This window comes from Scyliorhinus canicula, chromosome 4 (assembly GCF_902713615.1).
Source record: "Scyliorhinus canicula chromosome 4, sScyCan1.1, whole genome shotgun sequence".
In the NCBI taxonomy this organism is placed as follows: domain Eukaryota; kingdom Metazoa; phylum Chordata; class Chondrichthyes; order Carcharhiniformes; family Scyliorhinidae; genus Scyliorhinus; species Scyliorhinus canicula.
In genome coordinates this window covers 18,021,352-18,034,133 of record NC_052149.1, presented here as the reverse complement: position 1 = coordinate 18,034,133, position 12,782 = coordinate 18,021,352, and the positions used below count along the sequence as shown (strand labels likewise).

The 12,782-nt window shown below is 45.1% G+C and overlaps 1 protein-coding gene across 1 annotated transcript in view; it reads right to left on the bottom strand.

Moving 5' to 3' along the window:
• Positions 1-12,386, bottom strand: part of LOC119964386 (volume-regulated anion channel subunit LRRC8B-like) — a 37,887-nt gene extending 25,501 nt beyond the window's left edge. Inside the window, exon 1 of the mRNA XM_038793783.1 lies at positions 12,089-12,386. The gene's annotated coding sequence lies outside the window, so the exon portion shown is untranslated. The remainder of the gene's footprint in view (positions 1-12,088) is intronic.
• Between the last annotated feature and the right edge of the window lie 396 nt (positions 12,387-12,782).

The window sequence follows — 12,782 nt, the reverse complement described above, 5'->3', positions numbered from 1 at the left end:
ACGTACTGGAATGGCCTCTGGAAACCTAGTAGACACATCCATTATAGTCAAAAGATATTGATTCCCACTTTTCGTTTTAGGAAGTCGTCCTACGCAATCAATTGTGTAAAAGGTTCCTCAAATGCTGGAATGGGTATTAAGGGTGCTGGTTTTATTACTGCTTGAGGTTTTCCTACACTTGACATGTGTGACATGATTGACAAAATTTAACTACATCTTTATGTAGTCCAGGCCAATAAAAATGTTTTGTATTTTAGCTTGAGTTTTCCTTATTCCCACATGACCTCCCACTGGTACCTCATGTGCAACTCGCAACACGTCCTTTCTATACCCTACCGGCAATACTACTTGATGAACTTCTGCCCACATTTCATCCGCCTACATATGTAAAGGTCTCCATTTTCTCATAAAGACATTACTTTTACGGTAATAACACTTGGTATACACGTAGATTCCTCTTCCGTATATGCTTTCTGATACATCCGTTTTATTTCTACATCTTTTTGTTGTAACTGCCAATTTTCCTAAACTAAAAATATCCGCCTCATCCTCCACCTGTTCTTGTTCTTTTTCAACCATCTGATCAAAAATTGTTTCTGATAATTGCACTTCAACTTCATCTTCACTCTTTGATTTATCCTCTTGTCTTACCCTGTGACTTTGCGACCTTGTTACTACACAATCCGGAAAAATCCCAGGATATTCGTCCTTCAACACTTCAGTTGTCTGATTTTCTACTGGTTTATCAACCACGGTAGGCATCACTCCCACCTGCGATCCAGCTATACCATTACCCAAGAAACTGTATTCCTGGACAAAATAGTTTCTCTATTATTCCCACTACCACTTCACCACTCTTCAATGGACTTTCCAACCTTACCTTATATAATGCTCCTCTCACCCTGAATTCCACGTATTACCGCCTTTTCTGGCAATATTCTTCCCAAACTACATAACTCCTCATCTCTTACCATTAAAGATTGACTAGCTCCCGTATCTCTTAAAATTGTGACTTCTTTACCTGCTCCTCCTGATACACATGAGTAAACTTTACCCACACAAGTAAATTCTTTTAAAGAGATCTGGCACCTTCTTATCAATCACCTCTTGATCAGGCTGTATAATCATTTGCAGCTCCTTCGCTTCACTTGGGCTTTTCTTTACCACTTTAACAAACCCCACTGTCTTATCCTGTTTTACCACATCAGCCTTCCCAGTGCTTTTCTTCAACCACCAACACTGTAACTTTACATGGTCTAGTTTATTACAGAGAAGACATTTGAAACTTTTCATGTCTCTTCCACCCTCCTGGATTTCTTTTTTAATCTGAGGTACACTCTTCGAATTATCTCCCATCAGATCACCTTTACCTTTACCTCTTGAGTATTTCTCACGTCCCCAGTTTCTATCCCTCACAGGCTGAAATCAAGCTTTGATTTATGAACTAATTCATAACCATCTGCCATTTCTGCTGCTAATCCCACAGTTTTAACTGTCTGTTCCTCCACATGAGTTCTCACTACATCAGGAATTGAATTTTTAAACTTCTCCAAAAGTATAATTTCTCTGAGAGCTTCATACGTTTGGTCTATTTTCAAAGCCCTTATCCACCTATCAAAATTACTCTGTTTGATCCTTTCAAACTCCATGTATGTTTGACCAAATTCTTTCCTTGAATTTCTAAACCTTTGTCTGTGGGCTTCAGGCACCAGTTCATATGCACCTAAGATGGATTTTTTCACCTCCTTATACATCCCAGATACCTCCTCCGGTAGTGATGCAAACACTTCACTAGCCCTACCTACCAGCTTTGTTTGAATCAGTAATACCCACATGTCCTTTGGCCATTTCATTTGTTTAGCGACCTTCTCAAATGAAATTAAAAAGTCTTCCACGTCCTTCTCATCAAACCTTGGCAATGCTTGGACATATTTGAATAGATCCCCGCCACTCGTTCAACTTTGATGCTCCTTCTCACTATCCTCATCACTATCCACCAACTGTGCGTTTCCCTTTATGCCTGCCAATTTTAACTGACTGTTATGTTTCATGGCCATTTTCTGAAGTTCAAACTCTCTCTCTTTTTCCCTTTCCTCTCTATCTCTTTCCTTTTGTTCTGCTGGGGCTATTCTTTCTTTGTTTCTTTCTTCTCTCCCATTTTCTTTTGCCCCGATCTGTATCTCCCTTTCTCTTTCTTTTTCTCTCATTGCATATTCAACAGCTTTAATTCTTTTTCATGTTCAAGTTTCTTAATCTGTAACAGGATCTTTGCCATTTCTAATGAGTCAGACCGTATCTCAGGCAATTTTCAATGCCCAGGTACCGCGGTAAATACCTCACCTTTTTGCATTTTATCAGGTAATGTTAACTGCAATGTTTTTGCCAAATCTACCAGTCTGCTTTTAGTGTCTGTCCGTAACGTACTGCATGTGACCGTCTCCACCCCCAAAAACTTCAGAGCCTCTGAAAGAGCCATTGTCCTCAATACACTCCCTACTGAAACTGAAATACCACACCTGATAAGCATCCACAATATGCTCACCCCTCACTGTCTTTAAGTTCACTAAGCCAATCCAATAGATAGACTTTTATCCCCCTCGAGCCCCCAATGTGTTATGGGCCAGGGTTTAGGGAACTCCAAAGTGTATCATGGAGTTCACCTGACCCACAACGTTTACTAGATTGTGGTATGGGAAGCACACGGCCCACTCTACAGGAGTGGTACAGAAGAAATCGAAAAGTATTTTTTAAAACAAAACAATGTTTATTCTATGAACTCAAGTTAGCCTTTTTAAAACAGACAGTGAACATCTCAGCAACCATCAATTCAAATATAACCCCCAAAGAATACAACACTAAGTAATCATTAAGCTGTCCTTTTAACATCCATAAGTCTTAAAAACAACTTTTATCAGAAGCACATCAGGTTAAAGTCACTACTGAGAGCAGTTATTAGTTTTAAATCACCAAAGGATTGATTTACAGTCTTTAGATTACAGAGAGAGAGACTACCACACTATACTCCGTTTGCCATATTTTTTGCCACTTACTTAACCTGTTTGGCAGACTGCTTGTATCCCTCTATAACTTGCCTTTCCACCTATTTTTGTGTCATCTATAAATTTGGCTACACTCCATTCTCTTCCTTCCTCCAAGCCATTGATGTATATTGTAAACAGATGCGGTCCCAGCACTGATCCTTGTGGATCCCCACAGGGCACCAACCTGAAAAGGAACCGCTTCTCCCCACTTGCTTCCTGGAAAAATGCGACTAAACTTGTGCGCAATTTCCCTGTCGGGAAGCCATGCTGGCTCAGCTTGATTAGATTATGATTTTCCAAATGTGCTGCTATTCCTTCCTCAATAATTGATTCCAGCATTATTCCCACTATAGATGCTAGATTAATCGACCGATAGTTATCCGCTTTATGTCTCCCTCCCGTTTTGAATAGAGGTGTCACATTGGCAGTTTTCCAATCCCCCGGCACTTCTCCAGAATCCAAGTATTTTTTGAAAATTACAACCACTGCATCATCTACCTCTATATCTACTTCTTTTAGAATCCCAGGATGCAAGCCATCTGGGCCAGGGGGCTTATCTGTCTTTAGCCCCATTAGTTTGTCGAATAGTACTTCTCTGGTAATGGTATTTAATTCCTGCCCCGTATTCTTTATCAAAGCAACACTTTGTGTCACAATCATCAAGAACTGTTGTGAATCCTGATCCACATTCATTTGAAGATATGCTTGACTGAGGTCGATTTCACTACAATGTTGGCCTCTAGCCAGCCCAGTGAATGGGTCATCAATCAGCGGTAGAGGAACTGCTCTGCATACAGTACAGGATTAATAGTGACTTTAAAATTGCCACTAAAGCGTACAGATCTCTTTTTTTTGTCACAGGTATGATCAGCGTAGCCCACTCACTCGCATTAACAGCAACATATAAAATACATGCTCCCTAAAATCACATCCCACAGTTTGTACAATTTTTTCCCCTTTTGATCCCCCCTCCCCCCCGCAATGAACAGTTCCTCAAACATTGTCATGAACAACCCTCACCGCACCTCGAAGCCCTCCGCTGACCCCCTCAACTCAAACTTAATCTTCTCCGACCGGAGAAAGTTGTAAAAGCCTCCCAGCCAAGCTGACATTCTCAGTGGTGTATCTGACCTCCAATTTAACAAGATCCTTCACAGGGCAATGAGAGAGGCGAAGGCCACGGCATCCACCTCCTTCTCCTCCAGCAGCTCTGGCAATTCTGATCCCCTAAATCTGCCACCATTGATCCGACCTGACCCCGACCCCCACAATCGTAGATAGCGTCCCAAACACTGCTTCCAGTATCTCTCCAGGTTCTCGCAACCACAAAACATGTGTGCATGATTCATTGGCCCCGCCCACATTTCTCACACCCATTGGCCACCCCCTGAAAGAACCCATTCATCATCGCCTGAGTCATATGTACCCTATGCACCACCTTAAACTGGATCAAGCTATATCCTCACACAGGAGGAGGTTGAGTTCACCCCTCTGCATTGACTCACACCACAGTCCTCAGCCTATTTCCCCCCAACTCCTCCTCCCATTTGTTCTTGATCCTCACCACCTGCACCTCGCCCTGCTCCCCAAACCACCCATATATATCCCCAATCCCACCCTCCTTCAACACATCTGGGAGCAGCAGTTCCAATAAAGTGTATTCCGGCTACCTGGGAAACGTTGTCCACTCAACATTAAGGGCATTTAAATGGTCATTGGATAAACATATGGATGATAATGGAATAGTGTAGATGGGCTTTAGATTGGTTTCACAGGTCGGCGCAACATCGACACCCCACCGTGTTTACCAGAAACACCTCACTCTTCCCGACATATAACTTATACCCAGAGAAGGCCCTAAACCTTACCAATATTCCCATCATCCTACCCATACACTCCAGTGGATCCGACACAAACAATAACAGGTTGTCCACGTACAACAACACCCAATGCTCCCTGCTCCCCCTCACAATCCCCTGCCACTCTATAGACCCCAAGAGGGCCATCGGCGAGGGTTCTATTGCCAGCTTGAACAATAATGGCGACAGCGGACATCCTTGACTCGTTCCCCTGTGCAGTCCAAAACTCTGTGAACTCATCTCATTCGTACGTACTCTTGCCATGAGGCGACATACAACAGAATCACCCATTCCACGAACTTCAGGCTGAACCCAGATGTACCCAAAATTTCAAATAAACGCCTCCACTCCACCCGATCAAAGGCCTCCGCATCCATAGGAACAATAACCTTTGCCACCCGCTCCCCAGATGGAGACAAACCCACATTTAACAGCTTCCTGATGTTGCCATGGAGCTGTCGACCCTTTACAAAATCCGTTTGATCATCAGAGACCACCCCGGCACACATCCTTCCATGTTCCCTGCCAACAACATAGCCAGGACTTTCCAGCAAAATGGGCTTATTCAACATACACTCCAACAAATCCTTCCCCTTCTTGAAGATTAGCATGATCGATGCCTGTGTCAACATCTCTGGCAACTCCGTCTTCTCTAACGCCTCACTAAACATCCCCAACAAATATGGTGTCAACTCTGCCACAAACACCTTACAAAACTCTGCCGGGAAGCCATCCGGTCCTGGGGCCTTCCCTGACTTTGTCCCCCGAATATTGTCAATCACCTCCCTCAGTCCCAGCGGCTCCTCCAACGCCTGTCTCCTCTCTTCCTCCAACCCATCATAAACTGTCCCATAACCCAGTCCTCTCCACCTGACCCGACCCTGTACAACTTCTCATCATGCCCCCTGAACACCTTGTTTATCCTTCCCGACTCTGACACCACCTCTCACTTCTCTATCCACACCCTTAGAATTTCCTTTGATGCTGCCTGCCTCTGCAGCTTGTGGGCCAGCATGCGGCTCGTCTTCTCTCCATTATTCATATTGTAACCCCTCTCCCTCATCCTCTGCAACTGTCCCACGGCCCTCCCCATCTTCAACCTATCAAACTGTCCCTACAACCTCTTCCTCTCCTCTAACAGCTCCTTAATAGGAGCCCCTAGTATCTCCTGTCCACCTCGACTATCTTGTCCATGCTCCTCCCTCCTCTCCCTGTGCGCCTTCAATGAGGTAACCTCCCCTCAGACCACCGGCTTCAACGCCTCCAAGAACGTGGCCGCCGACACCTGCCCGTTCTGATTAACTCAACGTAATCCCCAATCGCCGACCTCACCTTTTCGCAAAACCCCTTATCTGGCAAAAGACCCAAATCTATCCTCCATCCAGGCCTCTGAACCTGTCCTGAGCTAAGCCTCACCTCCAACCAATGCGGTGCATGATCTGAAATAACAATTCCCACTCACTCCGCCTCCACCACCTCAATCAACACCACTTGACTCACCACAAAGGAATCAATTCTCGAGTACACCTTATACACGTGTGAGAAGGAGTATTTCTTCCACCCCTTGGGTTCCTGAATCTCCATGGGTCAACCATTGCCATACGTCTGTAAACCCTCCCAACTCCTTTGCAATCCTTGACCTTCCCATTGACTTGGGGCTCGACCAGTCCACCTTCAGTTCCATCACATAATTAAAATCTCCACCCATAATCAGCTGGTGCATATCTAAGGCCAGGATCGCTCCCAATAAACATTTTACAAACCGCACATCATCCCAATTCGATGCATATATGTTGAATAGCACCACGGTCATCCCCTCCAACACCCCACTCACTATCACATATCTTCCCCCTGGGTCCCGTACTCCCTTGGTTCCCACAAACCCCGTCCTTTTGTCCAACAAAATGGCCACCCCCGCAACTTCGAGTCAAACCCCGAATAAAATATTTGTCCCACCCAGCCCTTCCTCAATCTAACCTGATCCTTCATTGAAGGTGCGTTTCCTGTAGAAAAATCACATCGTTTTCAAACTCCTCAGGTGCCCCAAAACCTGGGACTTCTTATTTGGCCCATTTAACCCTCGGATGTTTAACGTCACAACTCTTACCCAAGGCTTATGCCTTCACTCCCCTTTACCGTCCGCCATCATTCCCCCCCGGTTCTACCTCCTTTAATACCGCCCTGAACTGGGCCCATCCAAGATGGCCCCCATCTCAGCCCATGACCACTTTCAGTCTCCAACTCTGCCATATTGGGGCAGCACGGTAGCATAGTGGTTAGCATAAATGCTTCACAGCTCCAGGATCCCAGGTTCGATTCCCGCCTGGGTCACTGTCTGTGCGGAGTCTGCACGTCCTCCCCGTGTGTGCGTGGGTTTCCTCCGGGTGATCCGGTTTCCTCCTACAGTCCAAAGATGTGCGGGTTAGGTGGATTGGCCATGCTTAATTGCCCGTAGTGTCCTAAAAAGTAAGGTTAGGGGGGGGGGGTTGTTGGGTTACGGGTATAGGGTGGATACGTGGGTTTGAGTAGGGTGATCATGGTTCGGCACAACATCGAGGGCCGAAGGGCCTGTTCTGTGCTGTACTGTTCTATGTTCTATGTTCTATATCGCAAACCCCTGCCCCTCCTTGCCCCTCACAGATCCAAGGGCTGTGCCAAGGTGCCATGGGGAAGTGCCTGGGGCAGTGCCAGGGTCCTGAGACCAGTGGCAGGATTCCAGGGGCAGTGCTCAGGCATTGCCCTCTCCCCCAGCGGGCCACACGTACCTCTACCTGTGTGCTCCTGCGGGTTCCCTCTGCCTGTTTGAAAAACCTGTTGTAAACATCGCCAGTGTGACATCACACCGCTGAGGGGGAATCCCTAATGTGGCGGAATGATACAGCTCTTTATGAGATGTTAATTTATTGAAATCAGTTTTCCGACCTTTCTTGCGGGAACCGCGTTACATCACCGGCGAAGGATGGGGAAAATCCGAAAATTAGATCTCGCCGGTGAGATTCTCGTTTCTGACTCTTCTGGTATTTTGTGCCCACATCACCTTTTGTGCTCCCGAATATGGGCACAAAATTGCAGCCTCCCTTTCGAGACGGTCATTACTTATGTGACCGGAATGCCTCTTGCCACTTATTAGACTAAGCTGGATTGTTGCCCAGGTCTTGAGGGGGGCAGCTCAGATTGCTACAGGATCTGTGGAGTAGAGAATGGTACAGAATATCGAAACTCCCCACGCAGTGATCTCTGTATATCAATATATATGATCAGTATATGTAATGCTAATACAGGCAACTGAACACTAGAGGTCCCACTATCAGAAGCTATATTAATGGTTTTCCTGCTCTTTCTGATAGCAATGTGTATCAGGAGTGAAGAGAGAACAGACATAGTAAAGCTAAAGAGAGAAGTTATTTGTTATCAAAGCATTATATAGTATAATTTAATTAGTTAACTCTACAATTGTTTCTTTATTTTACTAGTTGAGTATTAAGGGGCTGTTTAGCTCACAGGGCTAATCGCTGGCTTTGAAAGCAGACCAAGGCAAGCCAGCAGCAGGGTTCGATTCCCGTAACAGCCTCCCCGAACAGGCGCCGGAATGTGGCGACTAGGGGCTTTTCACAGTAACTTCATTTGAAGCCTACTCGTGACAATAAGCGATTTTCATTTTTCATTTCAGTGTCAAGTACTGTTTATTTCACCCTCTAATAACACAACGGTAAATGATATTCAACAAAGATTTGCCAGGTTTCACTACAGTTATGAAGATGCTGTAACATCAGAGATAACTGGTTCACGTACACCATGTATAGAATGGGATGTTACAATACATTGCTGAAATTGCAGGTGGATTCAGATGCGGCCTGCTGACAGATTGGCGAGAATGGAGAGTTGCATGCTGGGAGAATCTTATGGTCCGATTTTCCGAAGTGCGGTCGGGTGATGGATCGGTAGGCGCCCTTGATGTTTGTATAGCAGTGGTCGAGGATATTGGCATCTCTGGTCGGACAGTAGGTGTGTTGGTGGAATTTTGACAGGACACCCTTGAGCTTGGCCTGGTTCAAGTCCCCGGCCACAATGAACAAGGGTATTCTGTTTCACTGTTATTTATAACAGTTTACAATTCATCAAGCGCCTTCTTCACTTCCACCTGGGATGGGATGTAGTCTGCCATGATAATGGCGGAAGTGAACTCCCATGGAAGGTAGTATGGGCGGCACTTCACAATAGCACAGTGCTTAGCATTGTGGCTGCACAGTGCCAGGGACCCGGGTTCGATTCCCGGTTTGGGCCACTGTCTGTGTGGAGTCTGCATGTTCGCCCCGTGTCTGCGTGGGTTTCCTCCGGGTGCTCCGGTTTCCTCCCACAAGTCCCGAAAGACGTGCTTGTTAGGTGAATTGGACATTCGGAATTTTCCCTCAGTATACCCACATTTATTTATTTATTATTTATTTTATTTAACAGGCGCCAGAGTGTGGCAACTAGGGGAATTTCACTTATCTCCATTGCAGTTTTAATATAAGCCTACTTGTGACACTAATAAAGATTATTCTTATGGTTATTATTCCAGGTCCAGGGAGCAGTAGTTCATCAGGGTCGCCATGTCCGAGCACCAAGAGGAGTGGATGAGGAAGCAAACCCCTCGACCCTTTGCTTTGCCCAATGAGGCAGTGCGGTCCATCCGGTGAATTGAGAAGCTGTCAGGTTATATGGCACATTCCAGTGGGGCAGGGGTGAGCCCTGTCTCTGAGAAACAGAACACACAGCAGTGTCTTACTTCCTTCTGAGAGGTATGTCAAGTGTTAAGCTTGTCCAGCTTATTTTCGATTGCTTGGATGTTTTCCAGGAGTACCTTGGGGCTAGAAGACTTGAAAGCGTGTTGTTATAGCAAACGTTATATTATAGCAAATATTATTGCATACATTTAATTTTGTTGGAAAAATTCATGCATGCACAGCACCAAATCAGAACTCTCAGAAGGGTCTTTGTATCCAATTGAGTTTTGAAGTTGGTGTTCTGTAGGCCAATACAGTCCAACAATAACTTGTATTTATAGAATGCCTTTAACATAATAAAATGTGCCAAGGTGCTTCAAAGGAGTTTTATACAGTAAAATCTAGTACCGAGGCACACAAGGAGGTTTCAGCATGATCAAAAGCTTGGACAAAGAGTTAGGTTTAAGGAGTGTCGTAAGGAAGAGGAAGAAAGAGAAAAGTGGAGGTGGAGAGGCTGAGAGGTTAAGGGAGAGAATTGCAGAGCTTAGGACCCACACAGCTGAAGAGACACCACCAAAGCTGGAGTGATTAAAATTGGGGTTGTTCAATTGGCCCAAAGAAGGGTAACAGAGATATCTCAGATGTTTGTGAGGCTGGAGGAGATTACAGAGATGGGGAAAGGTGGGACCATGGAGGGATTTGAAAACAAAATTTAAAAAATACAACATTGCTTAACCCGTAATCAAAGTAGGCCAGAAAGCACAGGGATGATGGATGTACAAGACTTGGTGTAAGTTAGGACACAGAAAGCTGTGTTTCGGATGACTCAAATATACTGAAGGTAAAGTTTTTGTACACTTTTATATATTAGCTCCCTCAAGAAATAATGAGATGAGGAGTGCAAATCTGTTCTTATTGAAGGAGTGGCACAGTGGTTAGCACTGCTGCTGCACAGTGCCAGGGACCCGGGTTCGGTTCCGACCTTAAGTGACTGTGTGGAGTGTGCACATTCCTCCATGTCTGCATGGGTTTCCTCCGGGTACCGGATTCCTCCCACAGTCCAAAGATGTGCAGATTAGGTGTACTGGCCATGCTAAATTGCCCTTAGTGTTCCAATTGTGTAGGTTAGGTTACAGGATTACGGGATAGGGCGGGGGAGTGGGCCTAGGTGTGGTGCTCTTTCGGATGGTTGGTGCAGACTCGATGGGCCAAATGGTCTCCTTCTGCACTTAGAGATTCTATGAATTCTATAAAGTGATGGTCGAGGATGGAATACTGATCGAAGACACCTTCCTGTTCTTCTTGTAGTGTCATGGGACCTTCCCAAAGGCAGAAGTCATTCAGTACTGCACTCAAGCATCATGTTAGATTACCAGCTCAAATTCCGAGTGTGCAGCCTGAGCCTATGGAGGCAAGAGTCCCATCAATGGAGCCAAGTTGGCATAGAAATAATAATCTTATTTAGAGTCTATGTCAATTAAATAATGCAACAAGGTAAATCTTAATTGGTGGAAACTAGCACTACAAGCCTGCTATCCAATTATTTCATATCACACCACTGGCAACATATCATCTGCAGAATAGAATAGAATAGAATCACTACAGTGCAGAAGGAGGCCATTCGGCCCATAGGTCTGCACCAACCCTCTCAAAGAACACCCCACGTAGGCCCACAACCCTATCCCCAAAACCCAATAATCCCATCTAACCCTTTACACCATAAGGCCATAAGACATAGGAGCAGAATTAGGCCACTCGGTCCATCAAGTCTGCTCCGCCATTCATTCATGGCTAATATTTTTCTCATCCCCATTCCTCATTCCCATTTTTTGAATACTAAGGAGTAATTTAGTAAGAAGTCTTACAACACCAGGTTAGAGTCCAACAGTTTGTTACATATGCTAGCTGTCGGAGCACTGCTCCTAACTGTGAAGGAGCAGTGCTCCAAAAGCTAGTGTTTGCAACAAACCTGTTGGACTTTAACCTGGTGCTGTAAGACTTCTTACTGTGCTCACCCCAGTCCAACGCCGGCATCTCCACATCAAGGAGTAATTTAGCATGGCCAATCCACCTAACCTGCACATTTTTGGACTGTGGGAAGAAACCGGAGCACCTGGAGGAAACCCACGCAGAAACGGAGAGAACGTGCAAACCCCACACATACAGTCACCCGAGGCAGGAATTGCACCCGGGTCCCTGGCACTGTGTGGTGCTGACCACTGTGCCACCGTGCCACCTATCACGTAATCCTGCAGGAGAAAATAATTGCGGAAATAATGGATTGCAAGTGGGCTTTGATGTGACATCACAATAACCAACTGCCAGTCTTTCATGTTGTATTTACACTCCCACGCTGCTCACAGGATTGATATACCTGATAGAAACATCACTTGTGTTTCCATCAGGTGCCTGCTCAAAGCATTAAATAAAAGCTTAATATAGAGAATAAGTTAACATTTGATCTAAAGTAAAGCGGACTTACCTCAGGAGTTGTTTAAAATGTGGAGAGGTTGGGAAATCAGGGCTATTTTTTTCTATGGGACAATTCAGGCACAGCCATGGGGTAGCAGGTGCTATTCCTGTGGCTCACAGGGACTTTTTCCAACTGCGGTTTGAATTTGAAAGCTGCCCTGCAGCATTCTGGTATAGATTGCGGTGAAAACAGTAAGGGAAAAACTTTGGTCAAGATTTTATAACGTGTGTTTGATCTGGTGGGTTGAAACAGTGCCTGCCATTGTTTCAAATTAACTTCCCCTATTCTCTTAACTCCTGTCTCTTTAAGATTTGTTATCGATGATGGAGCTGTGGAGCTTCAGCAATTGATGAATTCACTGTGATGTCAGTTTCATTGTGATGTCACTCTATTATAAGTATCCAGTGACCACAGATATGAAACTAAACATAGCGACAAGATCCACAGACATCAGCTTAGATTTAAATAGCGTTTGCATTTTGACTCTGACCATTCACAGAAGGCGGACATTTAGACCACTGACCGTAAGACATAGGAGCAGAATTTAGGCCATTCGTCCCATCGAGTCTGCTCTGCCATTCAATCATGGCTGATATGTTTCTCATCCCCATTTTCCTGCTTTCTCCTGATAACCCCTGGCCCCTTATTAATCAAGAACCTATCTATCTCTGACTTAAAGACACTCAGTGACTTGGCCTCCACG